Genomic DNA, 24,997 nt, shown 5'->3' with positions numbered 1-24,997 from the left:
TGTCGTTGTAGCCTCACATTTGATATCTGGCGATCTCCGCCATCGCGCGTCATGGCTTAGTCGTTGTGTCGCTTCGCCTCTTCCTTTTCGGTGCGGCTTTGACTCTGACTTTTTCGGCTTTTCGCTTTTTTGGGTTATTTCTGTTTTTGTTTTGTTTTGCGATTCCTAATTTTTCTCTCTCTATTGAATAGATCCAAAACTCTCCTATTTGAGTCTCAACCACCTCGAAACGCACAACTAAACATCAACCGTGAACAGTATGAATTTAATCACATCAAACATCACATATTCAACATTTATATTCTCTCCTTATCATAAAACATCAACATATTTTATCAATTCAACATATATACTCAAGAACATCAAAACTAAGGATTAGGCATGCAGATTTACATGAAAATCAACAATCAACTAATCACGAAAATAAAATTATATCATATCACAACGCCTTAGAGAGGTTTTGTACAAACCTTCTCAAGCTTCAAAGCCCTTATCAATCGAGGAAAAAAGAAAAGAAAAAGGGAAGAGGATAAGGGATCCTCTATATCCTTCATGCCTAAACACTCATATCATAAATAGTTTCTCCCCTCCTCTTACCTCGAATTTTCAGAAAAAGCTTGAAGCTTTGACAATTGAATCTCTCTCATCCTCCTTCTAAGCTAGGGTTGCCTCTTTCTCTCCTTAGCCTCTTTTCACAAAATTCTATGTATTGTAAACCTTCTCCCAACTTTTCTCTCATATTTAAAAGTAAAACCTAATTTTCTTCATTATAATTAATTCCACAACTCCCCTCAACTTTCACTAATTCCATCCGACCTTCCTAATTTAATAAAAAATCTATTTTAATGTGCAAAACTCATTTTTTTCACTTTTCTCTATTATTTAAATTATTAGAATACAATTAAATTCTAGTTTATACTAAACCAAAATATTCTCTACTTCCACTAAGTTAAATATTTCTACCCACGCTCATTTATTTAATTAAATTAAAAAAATTAATTAAAAACACTCCACAATTCAATTAAAATAAAAAATAAAAAATCAGGTTGTTACAGCTGACACCCGTCAGCTAGGCGAGAAACATCTTCTTCCCCGATGCGAGAACGGTTAGACCGTCACATGGGTGATGCACGTCGTCGTTCGTAAAACGTGTTTTATGCGTTTTCCATTTAAATAGTTCTAGATCTTGAATTTTCTCTGATTTCATGATAGTCCAAACTTAGAATTTGTTACATATGTATAAACCATAATATTCACATCAAAAGGAATGCAATTCCAAAACATATATCATCAATCATTAATATTTATTTATCAAATCATCACATACCCATATGAACATCAATAATCTTAATTCAACACATATTTATACATAATTTCACCATTGACATAGTAAAATCAGAATTACATATTCAACTTAATCATAGAGGTTTTAAACAAACCTCACATGATTCAAAGCAACAAATCATAAAATAAAAGGGGTCAAGGGAATCCCCACTATCTCGAAGCTTAAATAACAATTATAGAACAATTTCATCTTACTTTGATTAAGCCGAAAACCTTGAGTTCTTGAGGATGAGACATCCTACTTTTGCACTTCTCTTTCTTAGGTTGTCTCATTTTCTCAAAATTGATACTTATTTTCTAAATCCCTATTTTCTTATAAAAACTAAAACCCTAGTTTATTCAAGTTATTTTATACTCACTAATTCCCTTAATTCTTAATGAATTCCACTAACCTCCATTATTTCATAATTTCTATTTATTAACCCATAATTTCTAATTAATTATAAAATTTCAATTTCCTATTATTTATGATATATTTTATCAATAAAATCTTAATTTAAATTATTATTATTCTAAAAATAACACATAATTAATTAATTAATACACCAAAAATTAAATAAAAATCTAAATAGAATTTTGGGGTGTTACATCTCCGCCAAGTATTTTAGGCTACACAAGCATACCGTTCAATCACATTCTGTGAGTATTAGAGACATGGTACTGATTTTCGTCCATACTCGCTCCTAGTCCCCTATTCTGAACCAGAGTCCATCATAATCGCCAGTGATCCCAATTACTGATTCAACAAAGCTTCATTTATGCCATTGCTAAAATTAATTTCTCTCTCTCGGTCCCCACTTGTGAACCAGGTCTTACCACTGAACCGAAGTCTGTACACCACGAGGCATGAACTCAACAATAACATGTAAATATGATCATTCACAACCGGCCCCGCTTCTGACCGTGTACCTCTCCAATAAGTCCATCACCTCAACACGACATGTATGATATGTAAATATATTTAACAAATGTTATTCAATTCCGCGTAATATTTTATCATAATAATTAAACTCGTCAAACACATCAAAACGATAGTAAAACATCATCCTCACACGAAAATAGCAGTGAAAACTGCTATGACTGCTCAAAACTGGCCATTAATGCTCATGACAGACAACCGTCACCCAACCCGTCATCTATGTCCTCACAAACCCGTTATCAGGGTGACGAACGATAAGAATTTTGGGTCTAGGGGCCATGACGATCTCCCTGTCACCTATCTGACGACCATCAGCTTCCCCAGATGTGTGATGAGACGCCCATCACACCGGTGATGCCCGTCACCACTGTGCAGAAAACCATAATGCAATTTCTATCATGAGAGTTCATTCCAAGCTCCAATTTAACCCCCCCCCCCCTCAATCACCCAAATCGATCAAAAAAACAACATATACATGTTATACTATCATTGAAACATCACATATGCACTAATTAACATCCAATTTCATCAATCAATCATGAATATAAGGTTATTTCATGAGACCAAAAACACATTAATGGAAACAACAAAATTCAGATTCATATCAATACCATATATGCATAGTTTCCAGCAATACACAAAGCATGAAATTACACATCCATTGCAGCAATTATCATATAACATTCATACTTTTTCATAAAAAACTCATAAACATCATCAATGGTAAAAAGGGATGAAAAACCTAGAGGATGATAAGGATCCATCTTTATCCTTCCTGCATTTGACACTAATATTAGAGTAACCCCCTTACCTTGATTTTGAAGAAAAGTGATGAAATTTGTGTGCTTTGTGATTCCTAGAGTTTGCATATTTCCTTCCAACTCCGCCTCTTTTCTGTTTTCACATTTTACTTTCTTACTGCAAAACCTCTTTTTATTTTCCTTCCTTTTCTATTAAAAAACCTATTTCTATTATTTTAAATAAATCTATTTTACTTCTCCACACTTTTTCCTTCTCTCTCTTTGGTCCACCATTTTACTCGTAACTATGTTTTTACCCCCCAAACTCTTTATTCTCTCTTATTTCTTTTATTCTCTTATTTTAATTCAATTTCTCCTCGTTTAAATTAAATAATGATATTACTAAAGTGATAATTCTACCCATCCACCAAAAATCCCACAAACGCATACATTTCACATAATTACCCATATAATCACATATTGATTCAAATAATTAAAATAAGTTAATTTAAATAAATTGGGGCGTTATAACTCTCCTCCACTTAAAGTATTTTTTCCCTCGAAAATTACCTGAAGGAAAAAGCTTCGGATAAGACTCTCTCATCCGACTCTCGAGCTCCCACGTCGCACTTCCACCAGCAGGTCCTCCCCACACTACCTTCACCGAAGCAATCTCCTTGCATATCAAGTGCTTCTCTTTGCGTTCCTCAATCCGCAAAAGGTGATGCCTCAACATTTAAGTTATTTCTAACTTGCATATCATCCAACTAGATCACATGAGACAGATGAGGATTGTACTTCCGAAGTTGTAACACATGAAATACATCATGAAGATTTGAAAGAGACGATGCTAATGTAACTTTGTAGGCCACCTCTCCTACTCTCCGGAGGATCAGATATGAACCAATGAAATGAGGCATGAGATTTTTTAGATTTCAATGGTTAACCAACACTAGTTACAATAGTTAATCTAAAAAACACATGATTTCCCTCTTGGAACTCAAGTGCATTCCTTCTCTTATCATAATAACTCTTTTTTCGACTCTGCAAACCTTTCATCTTCTCCTGAATCATCTTGATCTTCTTAGTAGTCTACTGAACGATCTCTTATCCAAGCCTGACACTTTCACCTGATTCATACCAACATAAATAATTCATACACCTCCTTCCGTGCAAAGCCTCCTTCCATATAAAGCTTCCTACAAACTCTGCCAAAACCTTGATGTGAACCTCAGATCTTTATCTAACACAATGCTTGAAGAAATACCACGCAACTTCATAATTTCACTGATGTAAACCTCTGTTAGATTCTGCAATAGATAACGGATCTTTATCAGAATGAAATGAGCTGATTTAGTTAGTTTATCTACAATAACCTAGATAGAGTCACTTCCATTTTTCGTCTTCGGCCAACATCTCACAAAGTCCATAGAAATGTTGTCCCATTTCCACTCAGGAATACTCAACGGTTGCACCAGTCCTAACGACTTCTGATGCTCGATCTTCGACTTCTGACAAGTCAAACAAGAATAAGCAAACTTAGCAACATCCTTTTTCATACCCGACCACCAAAACATCTTCTTAAGGTCCTGATACATCTTTGTAGCACTGGGATGAATACTAAAACCACTTAAGTGGCCTTCTTTAAGAATCTTCTTCTTAAACTCTAGAAAATTTGGTACACGTCCTCTATCTCTGAACCTTATAACACCATTTTCATCAATTTTGAAATCCACCTCTTTACGTTGTTTGATAAACACCAATCGGTCAATCAATCCCAAATTTGACTTCCGACCCTCTCTGATCTCGTGCAGAACATCGTTAGTCAACTTCAGCATACCCAACATAACATTCTGCAGCGGTTGTTGAAGACAGTTTTTAAGTGTCGGGTTTTGTTATCGTATCCACAGAGATTGTAAGATATCGCTGCCGTTCAATGGTTGAATTAATCTTAACTTAAAGTAACACTAGGGTTTTGGGTTTTAATCAAGTTATCTTGCATACAAAGTAATTAATTGCGGTAAAAGTTACGTTTTGATTAATATGAGAAATATTGTCAGAGTTAGGTTTCAATGATTACATTTGCTTTGCATGTTTTTGCACGGTCAACAATATTATAAACTCCTTTAGATGATAAATTATTTCACAAAGTCCTCTCAATGCGTTTCTCTCGAACACCCATTGTGAGTTTTGTCATTTTGATCCATTGTTTCTCTCGAACACAATCTATCAAAAAGACAACGTTTTGGTTCAACCTTATGGTGAACAAAATCATTCGTTACTATCTCTAGCTAACAAACAAGTTTGGATGAAAACCTAGGTCAAGAATCGGTAAACATCTCTCGATCAAATACCAACACAAAGAGTTTTAAATAGAAACAAAGTTTTCATCATATATTTACCGTTAAAGAGTTTACATATGAGGATCCTTACATTTACACACAAAGCTTGGAAATCACCTACATCTAACCTTGACAAATGGAGACTTAGCTACTCATTTTCATGGTAGCTTGGTCGGCAAGTAAGAAAAGAGGGTTGATCAACATCCAAGTCGAATGATCGAAGTTGGATGGGAATCCACCTTCTTTTTGTGGAAGATGGTTGCTAGATGAAGAGAAATGAAATTAGGGCATCAAAAATCCCTCCAAACAATGCTGTAAAATATCTAAGAGAAAGTACAAAAAATGGAAAAGTTGGTAAAAAGTGGTCTCAAGTGGTATCCAGTTGTCTGGGCACAAAAGGTGGCACCTGCTACTTATAGACAAGTGCAGAACTGTCACGTTCGCTAGGCGAGCAGAATGGCTCGCCTAGCGAAGGCCAAAAATGGGCACAAAATGCCCCTGCGCCCAGAGAAAACTGGGCCTGTGGAACTGTCATGTTCGCCTAGCGAACAGACCTTCGCCTAGCGAAGAACTCGCTTCAACCTTCGCCCCAGCGAGGTTGAGAGGTTTTGCTACTGGAATGCTCGCTGGGGACTCGCTAGAGCCTCGCCTAGCGAGCTAGTGCTGGCTGCTCATTTCACCAAAACAGACTGAATTCGCTGCCACTTCGCCTTCAGTTCGCCTAGCGAATTAATTAACCAATTTACTGGAGCCTTTCGCCAGCAGCTCGCCTAGCGAAGGTTTTGCTTCGCCACATCCTCGCCTAGCGAGCTGGCAGATGAAATGCTTCTTTGCTTTGGTTCCTTTGCCAATTTTGTTGTGTCTTCATTATCAATTAATTCATGCCTTTCCTGCACAATAACACACACATCAAAGGCACCAAGCTTGTTTATCAATGTAATGCATTCCATGTAAAATGAATGTGGTTTTGACCACATTAGCAAGGTATAAGAGTGAAAGATACCCACATATGATAGCTTGAAAAAGGACTTTTGGGCATCTAACAACTCTCCCCAACTAGATTCTTGCTTGTCCTCAAGCAAAGTATGTCTCTTTGAAGAACAAGAGGATTTGCTTTTAAGAAAACGGTTTCTCCGAAGTTGGATAAACGGCTCAAACACAAGCGAAATCCGCAAATACACGTTTCCAACGGTTGTGAATAAAATAATACATAAGAACTAAAACTTAAGTAGCAATGCAAAATATTTATCTATCTGCAACAATACTATTCTGAATGAATCACCCTATCTCTCCTCTTCGAATAAGGATTGAAGATTTAACGCGTTTGCAACCGCGGGAATAATCTCACTCTCTAACAAATAATGAAGAAATCAAACAGATTCATACAATGTCTAACAATTATAAGTTGTACTGTGGAAACAAAAAGATCACTAAGGGCTTTTCGGTTGAAGCTTGGTCAGGTTAACAAACAAGGGTCATTTCTAAGGTCATTGAAACGAAAGTGCCGATGCAAAAGAGACATTCACAGTATTATTCACACTACTCGACTTGTTTCATCTGTTTCTTATTTGTAACCTTCACAACACATATTCCACAACTCAATTCTTATTTTTCACTATTTTTCTTCCAAGCAAGCATTCATTTTCATTCTTTATATTTTTGTTCTTTTCTTTCACATCAAATGTACAAAATAGATGTTTATTTTCTACATTTTCTATACATATATTTTTCTATGCTTGCTCGGTTTTTCTTTTCATTTTCAAAAGCTGTGGTACTTACCAATTCTTTTTCGTTCTCCCCAACTTATTTCTTCCACACCCTAAGTGAATGCTCTTAACTTTTTACGGCAAAAGAACAATAATCAAGATTTCCGGGTTGTAAAAAAAAGTTTTTTTGAGATCTCGCTTTATTTCAAGCCGAGATTCAACTGTTCAGGCTCAAAGGGGTTAACAAATACTCTCTCTGCTCACAGGTAAGTTGTTTTTGGATGTAGTTGTGCTCGAAAGAAAACAAGTGCCTTGATCATTTCTAATTGCTTCCACAATTTCACAATAATAACAGACAAATAATGAATCAAATGAATCAACAAAACTTATTAGACTCCAGCATTTAAGTGTACAATGGAGGTTTCCTCACCATATATGGTTCTAAGTTCTAGATGAAACATTCATTCAATTATGTTGCAAAAAGACAATATTCTATTTACCAAAAAGAGTAAAGTTCCTAATGCATTCTAAAATTCTAGCCGACGGTAACCATGTACCTTAGCTTCATTCACTTGTTATTCTTATCATTGCCATCCAAGCTCGGATGCACCTTCATTGGGTACTTCTTGAGGAGCAACCAATCTAGAAGGGTTTGCCACTCATTCAACCAAAAATTTATTAAACACACAAAATTAACAACAAACATAAATATCATTAACTGAAAAATAAAATTTTGTTCGTGGGGGACAAAACACCCCAATAGTACAACCCATGGTCAAAATACAAAATTCAAAAGTACAAATAAAAATGCCATAATAAAAAAAACTGAAATACAAAAAACAAAAACTTAACCCACAAAGGGCTCAAGACTCCTCCTCACTACCGGCCTCAGAACCGGTCGCCTCATCATCATCCTCATCATCATCATCAGCTCCCACCCCCTCAGAATAGACTGGCACGTCCACGGGCCAATTTGCATTAGTCAGAAACTGCTCCCGTGTCATCAAAGCATGTGCACCACTACCCTGCAGCTGCAAACGCTGCATCGAGTCGTGCATGTCAATCATAGCCCTCTGCGAGGCTGCCATCCACTGGAAATTGTATTCACACGCAGCCCGCAGGTATGGATCGACCCTGGGAGTAGAAGCACTAGGACCATCAGAAACCCTAGTGCTACCTGAGGCTGCACTGCTGCCGGTGGCCTTAGCTCTGCAGTATTTTGCCACATACCGGTCATCAATAGGAGCCGGGATCCTAACCTGACCCCGAGACGGAAGTCGCACTCGTGCCTTAATGCACAGGCTCATAATCAAACAAGGGAATGCAAGGGGGCAATTCACCCGAGCCCCCGACTTCAGTCCGCTCTCTATTACCGTCTTCAGCTCATTGGCAATGATCCTCGCCACATCAATCTCAACATTGGCGAGGATGGAATGTACTAAGTGTGCCACTGGGATCGGCACAGTAGATGTGTGGGATTTGGGTTGTATGTTGGTCAAAACCAGAAGAAGAATCAGCTGAGCCATGGGAGTCATGTCCTCCCGATGATATCTCATAGGAACCCCAGATGGGTTCGGCTCAACTGATTTCCCTGGTAAAAGCAGGGCGACTGTAATTGCTGGGATATCCTTGTGCAGCCGGAGGTCAATATGGTACTGGTCTCTCTCATCAGCACCCAGCTGAAGCGGCTCCCCGAGGATTTGGTTGATTGTATCCCTGTCAAAAGGAACTGGCCGACCGGCCACTCTAGAGACCCAAGTGAAGGGCTCATCATCATCAGGCAATGCGTTAGCGTAGAACTCCCGCACTGTAGCGATGTCATAGTGTTCCAAGGGATTTATCAACCTATCCCATTTCTTTGTATCAATCAACCCGGCAAAACTCCGATACGTGCCCTGTGGGTTGATCAGAAACCGCTTCTCAGGCAAAATGTTTCGCTTCTCCAAAGCGATGTACCGTGCCGCTTGTTTCGGGCCCACAAACTTGTCGTGGTCGAATTGGATTGGCACGGTTCGTGAAGTAGTTGCCGCTCCCTTTCTTTTCTTGCCAGCACTAGCTCTTGACTCCATTCTGCAAAACAAGAGATAAAGCAACAAACACGAAACAAACAGATTAGAACCAAAACAGTTTTTATAAGGGACTGGTTTGCTCGCTGCTGCCTCGCCTAGCGAAGTGGCAGCGAATGCTCGCCCCAGGTTCGCCTAGCGAGTGCTAGCGAACCTTACGGGTTTTGGGGTTTTCTGCGTTTTCAAAATTTTTTCCCCCAAAACCTGTACATACAAGGCTTCCACAGCAAAACACAATGATTTCTCATGACTATGAATTGTTCTATGCTATTGGGGATACCTAATTTCATGGAAAACCTAAGTAAGAGTAAATCCCCAATTTAAAAACCTAAATGCACAACATTGCAAACTCCCAAAATTGTATGCAACCTCAAGGTTCCTATCACACCTATCCTATTTACCATTCAAAGTTGGAAATAAATAATGCAACAAAAGAAACATGCAATAAGGCAAACCTTGAGGTAAACGGATTTGGAAAGGAGAAGTGGGAAGTGTTTGCAGTTGACCGACACACAAATGTTGTTGATATGGATGCACAGTAGAGAATTTGAGAAGGCAAATCGCACACTTCAGCAGAGCAGTTTAGAAGAATTTTTAGGGTAAGGGCAAAACTGCCCTGCTGAACTGTTTAAATAGAACAGTTCTGGTGCGCTCGCTACTGCCTCGCCTAGCGAGCAGCCAGCGAGCGCGCTCGCTGCAGCCTCGCCTAGCGAGCAGCCAGCGAGCATGACAGCAAGTGCTTTTGCAAATGCAGCACTTGCATGTCATCCAATACTCATACAACATCAAACATAAAATAGGAAATACTTACAATGTTGGGGTGCCTCCCAACTAGCGCTTGTTTAACGTCGGCTAAGCTCGACGGTGCGATGCTCACAGAGGAGCATCGAGCGGCTGAGCACAACTCTCGCGATCCACATGACCGCCGAGATACACTTTCAATCGTTGGCCGTTCACGGTCCAACTGTCTTTCTCGTCCATGTCTTCAATGATAACGGCCCCGTACTCTTTTACTTCTTTCACCCGAAATGGCCCGGACCATTTCGATTTCAACTTCCCGGGAAACAACTTCAACCGGGAGTTGAACAATAAGACCAATTGTCCGGGCACGAATTCTTTGGTTCGGATCTTTTTGTCATGATACTTCTTGGCTTTTTCCTTGTACAACCAACTTGAGTGGTATGCGGCATTGCGCATCTCCTCCAACTCAAGTAGTTGTACTTTCCTTTTTTCACCGGCCGACTCATTCTCAAAATTTAAAAATTTGAGGGCCCACAAGGCCTTGTGCTCCAATTCAACCGGCAAATGGCAAGTTTTACCAAATACCAATTGAAAGGGAGTTAGGCCAATTGGAGCTTTAAAGGCCGTACGGTAGGCCCATAATGCTTCGTCCAATTTTTGGGACCACTCCTTTTTCGAGTTAGACACGGTTTTCTCGAGGATTCTCTTAATCTCACGATTAGAGACCTCGGCTTGGCCATTAGCCTGAGGGTGGTACGGAGTTGTCACCCTATGCGATACACCATAATGTTTTAAAATTGTTTCCAAAGGTGCATTACAAAAGTGTGACCCTCCGTCACTTATCAACACTCGGGGTGTTCCAAAACGGGAAAAGATGTTTTTCTTTAAAAATTTTATCACCGTTTTGGCATCCGCCCGAGGTGAGGCAATCGCCTCAACCCACTTAGAGACATAATCAACAGCTACAAGCATGTACTCATTCCCGTAAGAGGGTGGGAAAGGTCCAACAAAATCTATGCCCCAACAATCGAACACTTCCACTTCTTGGATATTTTGGAGAGGCATCTCATCTCTCTTACCTATCCCACCACTTCTTTGGCAACTGTCACAACTTTGCGCATGGGTATGTGCGTCTTTAAAAATAGTTGGCCAATAAAATCCCGATTGAAGAATTTTAGTGGCCGTTCTAACCCCATTATAATGACCGCCATAAGGCGAGTTGTGACAATGCCAAAGGATGCTCTGGGCTTCATCACCAGTTACGCATCTCCTTAACAGGTTATCGCTACCCAACTTAAACAAGTATGGGTCGTCCCAAACATAATACTTCGCATCCGAAAGGAACTTCCTCTTTTGGTTCGAAGTTAGATCGGCCGGCACACAACCACTAGCCTTGTGGTTTGCAAAGTCTGCAAACCACGGCCTAACTTGAACCTTAAACAATTTTTCATCAGGAAATTCTTCCCGGATTTCCTTTTCAGATGCGGTAACCTCGACATTCACCAAGCGGGATAAATGATCCGCTACCAAGTTTTCCGACCCCTTCTTGTCTTTAATTTCGACATCGAATTCTTGTAACAAGAGGATCCAACGGATGAGCCTTTGCTTCGAATCCGGCTTGGTCAGCAGATATTTAATCGCCGCGTGGTCGGTGTACACCACGACTTTAGACCCTATAAGATAGGACCTAAACTTTTCTAGCGCATACACTATTGCGAGTAGTTCTTTTTCCGTTGTGGCATAATTTATTTGAGCCTCGTTAAGAACCTTACTCGCATAATGTATAGCATGAAAAGTTTTGTCCTTTCTTTGGCCAAGTACCGCTCCAACGGCATAGTCACTCGCGTCACACATTAGTTCAAAATTTTCATTCCAATCGGGAGCGACTATTATTGGAGCGGTAACCAATTTTTCTTTTAAAACCTCGAAAGCTTGCAAACAATCGTCGGTGAAGAGAAATACCTGATCTTTGGCGAGTAAATTGCTCAAAGGTTTAGCCACCTTTGAGAAGTCCTTGATGAAGCGCCGGTAGAACCCCGCGTGCCCCAAAAAACTACGGATGCCCTTCACATTGACCGGAGGGGGTAATTTTTCAATTACATCAACTTTAGCTCTATCCACTTCAAGCCCCCTTTTAGAGACTTTGTGGCCTAGCACAATCCCCTCGGTCACCATAAAGTGACACTTTTCCCAATTTAGCACCAAATTAGTCTTCACACACCTTTCCAACACCGTCCTCAAATTTGCCAAGCATAGACTAAACGTCCCACCAAACACCGAGAAGTCATCCATGAAGACTTCCATTGTTTTCTCTATTAGATCGGCAAAAATAGCTTGGACACATCGTTGGAATGTCGCCGGCGCATTGCAAAGCCCAAAAGGCATTTTTCTGTATGCGAACACTCCAAACGGACACGTGAAAGCCGTCTTCTCATGATCAACCGGGTCAACCGCAATTTGGTTGTACCCGGAGTAGCCGTCTAAAAAACAGTAGTAATGTTGGCCCGATAGTCTTTCAAGCATTTGATCCATAAATGGGAGTGGAAAATGGTCCTTACGAGTCGCGGTATTCAACCGTCTATAATCTATACACATTCTCCATCCCGTGGCAACTTTAGTCGGGATCAATTCGTCTTTGTCATTACGGATTACGGTCATTCCACCCTTCTTCGGAACCACATGCACGGGACTAACCCACGGACTATCCGAGATCGGGTAAATCATTCCCGCATCCAAAAGCTTCACCACTTCCTTTCTTACAACCTCTTTCATCGTAGGATTTAAGCGGCGTTGTGGTTGAGCCACCGGCTTGAAATCCTCCTCCATCAAAATCTTGTGCATACAATAGGATGGACTAATTCCTTTAAGATCGGAAAGAGTCCAACCCATAGCTTCTTGATTGGTTTTGAGCACAATGATTAGACGGGCTTCTTCTTCTTTTGTCAAGAGGTTGCTAATGATGACCGGCTTTGCCTCGGTCTCATCTAAAAACACATATTTTAAAGTCGAAGGTAACTCTTTTAATTCAATTGGCGCTTTCTCATCAATTACCTCCTTCTTCAAATTTTCTTCCTCTATTTCCCACGGTTGTAGGTCTTCCAAGCTATCAAGTTCCTTCAAGCATTCCTCAAGAGCTAGCTCCTCTTCAACAGTGAAAACCTCCAATGAGTCGTCGAGAGCTAACTCCATAGGAGATATCTCGTGAATATGCTTTGAAACTTCCATAATAGCGTCTTCGATCACATCGATTCGAAAGCCATCATGTCTATCTTTGGAATGCTTCATCGCCTCGAATAGATCAAAGGTGACCTCCTCATTTTGAACACGCACCTTCATTAAACCGTCATCAACATCAATCATCATTCTTGCGGTCTTCATGAATGGTCGGCCCAATATGAGCGGAGCATCATCATCTTCCTCCATATCAATTACAATGAAATCCACCGGGAAGAAGAATTTGTCGACCTTCACCAACACATCTTGGGCTACGCCATGAGGATGGGTCGTCGACTTATCCGCCAATTGTAATGTCATTCGGATGGACTTAATCTCGATGTTGCCAAGCCTCTTGATAATTGACAAAGGTATAAGATTTATGCTCGACCCCAAGTCAATAAGTCCCTTTCCGACATACACATCACCAATTTTAACCGGCAATGTAACTCTTCCCGGATCAACCTCTTTCTTAGGAAGCGTCCTTTGAATGATGGCACTACAGCTCGCATCAAGGACGATGGTCTCCGGTTCCGTATACCTCCGCTTTTTGGTTAGTATGTCCTTCATGAACTTGGCATACTTTGGCATTTGTTCCAAAGCTTCAGCAAACGGAATGTTTATTTGTAATTGCTTAAAAATATCCATGAACCGGGCGTAATGCCGTTCATTCTCCCTTTTTGACGGGGCATGAGGGTAAGGAAGGTTTTGGACAGGAGTAGCGCTCACTACCTCCTTCCCTTTCGCTATTCTAGCGCTTTTCCATCTCGGCTTCTTCACTACCTCCCTTATTACCTCATCATTTTTATTCTCCTCAATCTCCACATTTTTTTCATTTTCAACTTCACCATTATTTTTATTCTTTTCAACTACTTCCTCATCACTCCACACTCCTACTTCACCATCAACATTTTCTTCCACTATCTCCTCCTCAATCTCCTTCTCTTTCTCTCTTTTTTCACTCTCCACTCTTTTTTCGTTTTCACTACCCAACTCCCTTCCACTTCTCGTCACAATCGCCTTACAATGCTCCTTAGGATTTGTTTGCGTATTGGCCGAGAAAGAAGGACCGGTTTGTTGTTCAGCTAGTTGCTTGGCAAGTTGCCCAACTTGAGTTTCAAGATTTTTTATGGCCGCGTCATTACTCTTTTGATTGGCCATTGACATTTGCATGAATTGCGTCAATGTCTCTTCCAATTTAGAATTGACTACCGGCGGTTGTTGAGATTGATACGGATTTTGGGGAGGATTTTGACGGCTAGAAGAACCACCTCCATAACCTTGGTTATGATAATAGTTGCTTCTAGGTTGGAACCCTTGGTTCCCTTGGAATTGTTGTTGTTGTTGAGGGTGCGGTTGATAAGGTTGTTGTTGTCTTGGTTGATAGTCCCGTTGATTGGCCATATAGTTCACTTCGTCAAAGCCGGGAGGTGGACAAAATCCGGTGTCATGTTCACCTTTACAAAGTTCACAACAAGCTATTTGTTTAGCTTTTGACGGTTCTCTTAACTCTTTGATTTGTTGCGTTAAAAGTTCCACTTGTTGTGAGATGAGCTTGTTTTGGGCAAGTATGGCATCATTCGTCCCTAACTCAAGCACTCCCGCCTTCTTCAAAGAATTTCCACGACTTTGACTTTGAAGATCATTCAAAGCCATACGGTTGATAATGTTGGTGGCTTCTTCGGCACTTTTTGACATCAACGAGCCACCCGAGGTGGCATCCAACAACGTCTTACAGTTTGGTTGAAGTCCATTTCGGAAGATATGGATTTGAGTTAATTCATCAAATCCATGCCCTTTGCATTTCCTAAGCATGGACTTGAATCTCTCCCACGCTTCATTCAACGATTCACTGGTTCCTTGAGAAAACACCGAGATGGCCGTCTTTGATTCCATGAATCGGTTATGAGAGAAAAATCTTTCAATGAATTTCTCCTCTAACACATTCCAATCTGTCATTACGGCAGGTGTTTGATCGAGATACCAATCCTTTGCTTTACCGAGCAAAGCGTGAGGAAATAAACGTCTGAACAACGGAAGCTCCTGAGCCTGATCCACTCCGGCAGCCAATGCTATCTCATAGAATTTTGTGAGAAAAGCAAATGGGTCTTCATGGTCCATTCCGGTGAATGGACTCCCATACAATAAATTCAGAGTTCCCGTCTTCATCTCAGCTTGCCTTCCAGTTTGGTTGGCAAACTGAGCGGTGTTCCTTGGACTGTTGATACATGGAGTAGAGATCGGTGGTGGTGGTTGTGGCTCCATGTTTGGTACGAATGTGTGTGGATTGGTGGTTGAAGAATTTTCTCCTTGCTCTTGGCGTTGCCTAGCCTGTTGCCTCCTACGTCTTGTTTTGCTATTGAGCCTCCTTGCGGTTCTCTCGATCTCAGGATCAAAAAGAAGTTCGTCCACAGGGATTTTCCCTCGCATAAAACGTAAGCTGCACACTAAACCAAACGAATTACAAGCACAAGTCAAAAATTCACAAGCTAAAACTTAAACAACCAATGCGATGCTCGCAATATCAATTTACAATCCCCGGCAACGGCGCCATTTTGTTGAAGACAGTTTTTAAGTGTCGGGTTTTGTTATCGTATCCACAGAGATTGTAAGATATCGCTGCCGTTCAATGGTTGAATTAATCTTAACTTAAAGTAACACTAGGGTTTTGGGTTTTAATCAAGTTATCTTGCATACAAAGTAATTAATTGCGGTAAAAGTTACGTTTTGATTAATATGAGAAATATTGTCAGAGTTAGGTTTCAATGATTACATTTGCTTTGCATGTTTTTGCACGGTCAACAATATTATAAACTCCTTTAGATGATAAATTATTTCACAAAGTCCTCTCAATGCGTTTCTCTCGAACACCCATTGTGAGTTTTGTCATTTTGATCCATTGTTTCTCTCGAACACAATCTATCAAAAAGACAACGTTTTGGTTCAACCTTATGGTGAACAAAATCATTCGTTACTATCTCTAGCTAACAAACAAGTTTGGATGAAAACCTAGGTCAAGAATCGGTAAACATCTCTCGATCAAATACCAACACAAAGAGTTTTAAATAGAAACAAAGTTTTCATCATATATTTACCGTTAAAGAGTTTACATATGAGGATCCTTACATTTACACACAAAGCTTGGAAATCACCTACATCTAACCTTGACAAATGGAGACTTAGCTACTCATTTTCATGGTAGCTTGGTCGGCAAGTAAGAAAAGAGGGTTGATCAACATCCAAGTCGAATGATCGAAGTTGGATGGGAATCCACCTTCTTTTTGTGGAAGATGGTTGCTAGATGAAGAGAAATGAAATTAGGGCATCAAAAATCCCTCCAAACAATGCTGTAAAATATCTAAGAGAAAGTACAAAAAATGGAAAAGTTGGTAAAAAGTGGTCTCAAGTGGTATCCAGTTGTCTGGGCACAAAAGGTGGCACCTGCTACTTATAGACAAGTGCAGAACTGTCACGTTCGCTAGGCGAGCAGAATGGCTCGCCTAGCGAAGGCCAAAAATGGGCACAAAATGCCCCTGCGCCCAGAGAAAACTGGGCCTGTGGAACTGTCATGTTCGCCTAGCGAACAGACCTTCGCCTAGCGAAGAACTCGCTTCAACCTTCGCCCCAGCGAGGTTGAGAGGTTTTGCTACTGGAATGCTCGCTGGGGACTCGCTAGAGCCTCGCCTAGCGAGCTAGTGCTGGCTGCTCATTTCACCAAAACAGACTGAATTCGCTGCCACTTCGCCTTCAGTTCGCCTAGCGAATTAATTAACCAATTTACTGGAGCCTTTCGCCAGCAGCTCGCCTAGCGAAGGTTTTGCTTCGCCACATCCTCGCCTAGCGAGCTGGCAGATGAAATGCTTCTTTGCTTTGGTTCCTTTGCCAATTTTGTTGTGTCTTCATTATCAATTAATTCATGCCTTTCCTGCACAATAACACACACATCAAAGGCACCAAGCTTGTTTATCAATGTAATGCATTCCATGTAAAATGAATGTGGTTTTGACCACATTAGCAAGGTATAAGAGTGAAAGATACCCACATATGATAGCTTGAAAAAGGACTTTTGGGCATCTAACAGCGGTGTCTCACATACCAAGCTAAGTTCTCAGAACTGCTCAATCAAGTGCATCTCTCTAACCATCAATGTTGACATATGCATGGAATTTCTACTCAAACATTTGTCATCAGATTAGCTTTACCCGGATGGTAACTCAACTCGAATTCGTAGTCTTTCAAGAACTTAAGTCGCCTTTTTTGCCTCATGTTAAACTCTTTCTGATCAAATAGGTATTTTAAACTTTTATTATCGCTGAAAACTTCAAACCTTCCACCATACAGATAATGCTTCCAAACTTTAAGCACCAAAACCACTACTGCCAACTCTAAATCATGGGTAGGATAATTCCTCTCATGAACCTGTAACATCCTAATTTTCCATACCTTAAATAATATATCTAATTATATTTGAGATTTTAACATCGCTAATTATTACAAACAAAACATTGAAACTAACAACTATAATAATTAATTTATTAATTAATTACTCTTTATTTTATTATTAATATTATTATTCGATTTGAATATCATCGTTTTATTTTACAAACTAAACTTTGAAATTAATACTTTAAATACTTAATTTTAAGTTAATTAATTATCCATATTATTTTTATTATTATTATTTTTGTTGTTTTTGTTATTATATTATTTTATGTTATTTTATTTGAATATCACCATTTTACTCTACAAACTAATCTTAAAAAAATATTAAATAAAATAATCTTAAGTTAATAAATGTATTAAATAATTATCCTTGTTATTATTATTATTATTATTATTATTATTATTATTATTATTATTATTATTATTATTATTATTATTATTATTATCATCATTATACTTATCATTTCATTTTATAAAAGAAATATATATTTTATTTTTCTATTAATATCCTACATGATCTTATATCATGAAATAGTAGGAAATCAAGCTTCCATATACTTCTCACCAACTATTTTCACAAAGTCATATTAAAACATCTATGGAAACTATTCATGTAAGACTTGTAAATATTTGATAAACACATATTTACTAGCAAGAGTTGAAAAGTTAGAAAGCATGGGCAAAATGAGATAAATTTATATTATTTTAATATCTTACAACTAGTATAAATATGGGTCTTTCTCACCCAATTTTCATTCATTCACAAATCATCTTTCTTACCTCTTTATTTCTTTCCTTCTCTAGTTTCTTCATATAGCAATATTAGTTTTAGTTGTTGAAGTTTTCACGGTGTGGGTTTGTAGCTTTTAGAGTTATTTTGGGGTAAAAGTTCTTATAAAGTTTTAAAGGAGTTTGATACGCCAAAATTCTGCCCAAATCATTTTCATAAGTAACCGGTTCCAGGCAAACATCTGAGAAAACACTTGTGGACTTTCAACAATGCTCAACAACAAAAGGTGGGGGCAAGGTCTCGTATACGTTGGGATGGTTAGCGTAAAATAGCTTAATATATATGTGTGTAGTGGTGACCCAAGCCCTACTAGCGATAAATAAGTAAGGAGAGTCTATTCTCGAATAATGATTTTCCCAAATCACTAAGCGAGGTTACGCCAGCCTTAATTATTTATCATAAGAATGATCTATGACAATTTGAGGTTGTATTGTGCTTGCATTGTTTGATTAATTATCTAATTGTTTATTTTATTTATACCTGAATGATTGTGATTGATAGACTAAGAAAATGATCTATTAAGGAGAGAAACAACAACGTTGATTAGATATTAAGTGTTAGATCCCCAATAAAAGAGGGGAAGTTGGATACATTGAGTAGTTGTATTTGGTTGGGTTCTGGCTATGGAAAAGACTTGGTCGACTATGTCCTTTACGACCCACCTCTCTTACCTGGGAAGCCAACCATACATTATTCATTGTATGAACTGAGCTGATTATATATATATATAAGGATCATGCCAAGGAGATATAGATAAGACATTTAATGGATTTGGCACTCAACCAAAGTATCTAGATAATAAGTATGACCTGAAAGGTTGATATGACATTTCCCAAATATTAACTTAATACTTATGGTTTAGAGTTGCTACAAGATGATTGAGTGATCATATAGACTTGCATTGAGGAGTGTGTAAGTCCACTATCGTGCGGTATGGGACGTGCGAGGTTGATCAGTCGCCTACAATCCCGACGGGGATTATTATTTATGCATGCTAGACAAGACGAGGGTCTTGGCCTGAATCCTCAGGGACGATCGACTTATAACACCTGGACTCCACGTGAAGATAGGTGGCGTAGCTCTTGGTAATTGTGAGTACGTTGGTGGCATGTGGTCTTGTGATATCTGATCTTGGTAAATGGGATAGATATCCTTGACAACATTTCGTGGCCTGAGTCAGCATATAGTTCAGGGATGCATTAGAATAAGCAGTTATAGATTAGAGGTAAATATGGATAAAGATACGCTTGTTTGAATACTTATGGTTGTCATATATATTACTATTTTACATCTTATTCCCACTTTTAAACTTGTAAGTAAATCTTAGCCCTGTATTCTTTTTGTCTTTCATTTTTGGATCGATCTATGATGATCAGGCGACGAGCTAGACCGTTTAGGAGGGAAGGCAATGGAGTGACAGATTACGATAACGCCAAGGCTGAAGGTTGCTAGCGTTTTGTTAAACGCTGATCACATCGCTACTACTGCGTAATATTATGTATAGTCAGTATAAGTGTCAGTCCCGTTGGACTTAGGAGGTCCTTCTGTTATGTTATCTTTTGATTTTCTTCATGTACTTTTATTTTAAGGTTTATCTATGTGGCAAGGCCACTAGTCTTAACGGTGTTAAGCTCTATGTAAAATATATTTGAAGCATATATATGTGAAGTAGTATGTTTTAATTAATTCAGTCTTGTTATTTAAAAGTTTCAAAAAATTTATATATTTTTATAAAGATTTCTATGTTTTAATTAGAATTTCATTAATGGGATATAGGCTGTCTCAGAACCTCTAATTGTCTCAAAGCATACGTTACTACCTGACAATTCTGCATAAGCACACCGCCAAAGCCCATCTTAGATGCATAACACTACACCATAAAGGATTATCTAGCATCTGGTACAACCAAAAGAAGAGTTGTCACCAACCTCTTCTTCAACTCTTGAAAGCTTTACTCACACTGAAACATCGCATACATAAGTTTGTCCTTTTCGAGTCAACTGGGTCAAAGGCAAAGCTAACCTCAAAACTCCTTCTATAAACCTCCTATAATAACCATATAAACCAAGAAAACTTCTTATCTCAGTAACAGACTTAGGAGTTTCCCACTACAACATCACATGTACCTTAGATGGATAGACCGCTATACCACCATTGGAAATCACGTGACCAAGAAAGGTCACTTCATGCAACCAGAACTCGCACTTGGACCCTTTGAATATAATTTATTCTCTTGCAAAGTCTACAACACAACTCTGAGATGTCTTGTATGCTCTTCATATGACTTAAAAGACACCAAGATGTCGTCGATGCACACCACAATAACCTGATCCAAATAAGGTGAAAGATTTTGTTCATATACTCCATAAACACACTTGGCATATTAGACACACCTAATGGCATCACTGATTACTCATAGTGACCATATTGGGGTCTAAAAGCAGTCTTTGGAATATCTTCAGCCTTCACTCAAATATGATGATTACCTGATCTCAAATCAATCTTGTTGAAAACACAAGTACCTACAAATTGATCGATAAGGTCATCAATTCTCCGAAGAGGGTACTTATTATTTATTGCGACCTTATTCAAGTTTTGATAGTCAACACACAACCTCATGCTACTATCTTTATTCTTTACCATCAACACCGGTTCTCCCCACAGTGACACAGTGGGTCTAACAAACTTTTTCTCGAGCTGATCTTTTAATTGTTTCTTTAATTCACTAAACTCTGATACAAACATTCTATATGAAGCCATCAACATATGTCTGGTACCAGGTACTAAATCTATGGCAAACTTAACTTCATGTTTCGGAGGCATCTCACAAATATCTTCAGGAAAAACATCAGTAAATTCACACACCACCGACATATCACTAGCCGCCACATCGTTCTCCCATTTCAGAGAAGCGAACATCACAAATACTTGATCATTCTCCCTCATAGACATCTCAACCTTACCAGCAGATAAGAATCTTGAATCCGTATTCTCCTCTGGTTTGGGAACAACACAATCTTGTCATAGTAGTTAATGTACACATGGTTGAACTCTAGCCACTTCATCCCCAAAATCACATTGAGTTGACTAAAAGACAAACAGACCAATTCCATCCTGAAGTCTTTACCAAAAAAATTCAAAGGACAATTCAAACACAATAACGAAGTAGTCAGCGAACCATTAGCTGGGGTATCAATGACCATACTTCAATTCATAGAGGACACTTCAAATTTCAGCTTGTTAACATATTCTAAAAATATAAACGAATGAGTTGCAATAGTATAAATCATAACAACCAGCACAACACTAGAATAAAAACACGTACCTCAAATCAAGTTATCTGATATCGAGACATTTGCACCATTCAAAGCAAATACTCTACCATTAGTCTGAGCATCAGTAGCTGACATCTTCTTTGGTTTCTGACATTGTGTACTTATGTGACCCTACTGTCCATAATTATAACAAGTCGGCACATTACTCTTACGTTCAGCAATGCGGTGACCTGTCTTCCCACATTTGAAGCACTTCAGACTCGCACTCTTACATTCATTAGCACGGTGAACCAACTCTCCACACTTGAAACACTTTATAGGAATATGAACTCCTCCCCGACTTATCTCTTTCCCACCTGCAAATTTCTATTGAAGTTTCTGCTTCCCTTTATTATCTAGAGTCAAATACGGTTTTCCACGAAACTGACTTCCACTTTTCTTATCACTAGTACTCTTGTAGTGAGCATATCTAGCTCTGCAATCTTCATCGTATATCCTGCACTTGTTCACTAGCATAAAGAGCTGACGAATCTTCAGATAATCAATAAATTTCTTGATCTCATAATGCAAGCCGCTTTCAAACTTGATGCATTTTGACCCTTCCAACGCCACACCATTATTCTGTGGAAAAAATATCACTAACTCTTCAAACTTAACAGTGTACTTAGCTACAATCATGTTTCTTTATTTCAGCTCAAGGAACTCAACCTCTTTCTTACTTCACACATCAACCGATAAATAATTCTCTAGGAATTCAGTTCTGAACACTGTCCAAGTAATCTCAGTACCATCAACATCCATTATTTGACGCGCATGATCCCACTAGTATTCAGCCTCTTTTAACAACACGTGAGTACCAAATAACACTTTTTGGGCATCATTGCAAGATATAACCTGAAAAATCTTCTCAATCTCACGGAGCCCTGTTAGGGCACCTTCCGGATCATACCTACTCTTGAAGGTAGGCAAGTTGTTCCTCTAAAACTTCCCTAACCCACAAAATTTGTTAGCACCTTCATTCTGATTATTCTGATTCTCCTGCAAAGCTGCGTTTTCTTGAGCCATCCCTGAGCCATTGCTTGAAGAGATTCATCAATTTCTTCATCATTTCTACCTCCAACCATTTCTTTCTACACAATCATCCAGAACATATTACCTAATCGAAAACAGTAAAGTAATTAGCATTAAATGAAATAACCAGTCGACAGTGTTCGCACACATGTCACACACAAAGGATGACAACTAGTTCCCAACCTAGCCGGATGGACCAACCTGCTCTGCTACCACTATGTAACATCCTAATTCCCCAACTCAACATTGAGTAAAATAATTCAACTTTAACTAAAAAATTAGAGTGTCATGCATGTTTCACCAAACATAAAAACCAACGAAATATAATCTTGTGAAATAAGCAGCGGAAACAAATAAATTTTAACATATATCGTATCAACAACAAATGAATAACAAAATGGTTCAACAACTACAAAGTAAATAAGACATGTAACAATGAAATATAGACAACTCGTTCCCAGTGGTACATATCAGAGTGACTCCACTAAAGACCCAAATGATAAATAACTAAAGAGGCCTCACCATCGACCTCTAGCTCAAGCAAGTACTCTTCTACCTGATTATTTATACTCCAGAGGAGCACATACACCACAACAAATAAATAGGGGTGAGAAAGGGTAACATATTCATATAATCATCAATCACACACTTATTCATAATCATAAACAATCATAATGGTTACTTGATCACACATGCACGTATCTATGCAAATGTACCCATTACTAGACTTTATATGCATGTGGTACCGATTTGGACATTAGAGTTATATTATTGATTTTCATCCATACTCGTTCCTGGTCCCCTCTTCTAAACAAGATCCCACCATAATCGTCATTGATTCCCACCATTGAATCAACAACGCTTCAATGATCCCATTACTGAAATCGGTTACTCGCTCCTGGCCCCCACTTATGAACCAGAGCTCACCATAGAATTGAAGTCCATACACCCTGATGCATGAAATCAACAACATGCAAATATGATCATTAACAACTGGCCCATATTTTGACCGTGTACCTAACCAATATGTCTATCACCTCAACACGACAAGTATGATATGCAAATATATTCAAATTACATAATCATACAGTTATATTCACATTTCAAATGTTATTCAACTCCTCATAATATTTTATCGCAATAACTAAACTCATCAAACACATCAAAACAACATCAAAACATCAGCCTCACATGAAAACAACAGCGAAAACTGCTATGACTGCTTAAAACCGGCCATTGAGGCTCATGACGGGAAGCTCGTCACCAGGGTGACGACCGTCACCAGGGTGACGACCGTCACCAGGGTGACGACCATCACTCAACCCGTCATATCTCTCCTAACAAAATTGTCATCAGGGTGACAATAGAGATGCATTTTGGGTATGTGGGCAATGACGGTTTTCCCTTTACTCAGCTGACAACAGTCAACTTGCCCAGATGTGTGACGGGCATCCTGTCACGCGGTGACGCTCGTCACTGGTCAGCAAAAAACTAGAACGCGGTTTCTGCCATGAGATACATGTTATACTATAATTAAAACATCACGTATGCACTGATTAACATCCAATTTCATCAATCAATCATGAATCTAAGGTCATTTTCATGAGACCAAAATACATCAATGGCAACAACAACATTCATATTCATATCAATACCATATGCATAGTTTCAAGCAATACACATAATACAAAATTACACATCAATTGTAGCAATTTTCATATAGCATTCATACTTTTTCATCAAAAACTCATAAGCTTTATCAATTATGAAAAGGGATGAAAAACCTAGATGAGGGTGATGACCCATATCTACCTTTTATGCATTTGACACCAATATTAGAGTAATCCCCCTTATATTGATTTTGCAGAAAAGTGATGAAATTTATGTGCTTTGATGGTGCACTGAAGCACGAGCGATTCAGAGCGCAAAAAATGACCACAGGTATTCGCACGCTCGAAATAATAACAGAGTCGCCACCAAACTTTTTTTATTCCAAAACAAAATCTAAAATGTCAATAAAACCCTTAAAGAAAAAGAAAATGGTCGTCTCAAGCAAATTCGGGTTCGGGAGTCTGTTGTGTGAGGGGAAGGTATTAGCACCCCTCACATCCGTTGTACTCAACGGGAACCATTTAGTTAGATTTGCGAATAGAAAGTTAACTTGCATTATTTGCTTTCTGATCGCGACTTTATGATTCTATCGGATTACTTAACTGCAATTAAAACGTAAATACAACTGAATTAAATAAGAACCTGCTATAATCGAAGATTTGAATCTGGTACAATGCAAGTAGACGGAAATAAACTTCGATGGAATGTAAATGCGGGAAGATAAATAACTTCAAAA

This window comes from Lathyrus oleraceus, chromosome 5 (assembly GCF_024323335.1).
Source record: "Lathyrus oleraceus cultivar Zhongwan6 chromosome 5, CAAS_Psat_ZW6_1.0, whole genome shotgun sequence".
Taxonomy (NCBI): domain Eukaryota; kingdom Viridiplantae; phylum Streptophyta; class Magnoliopsida; order Fabales; family Fabaceae; genus Lathyrus; species Lathyrus oleraceus.
Note: the sequence above shows the minus strand (reverse complement) of the source record.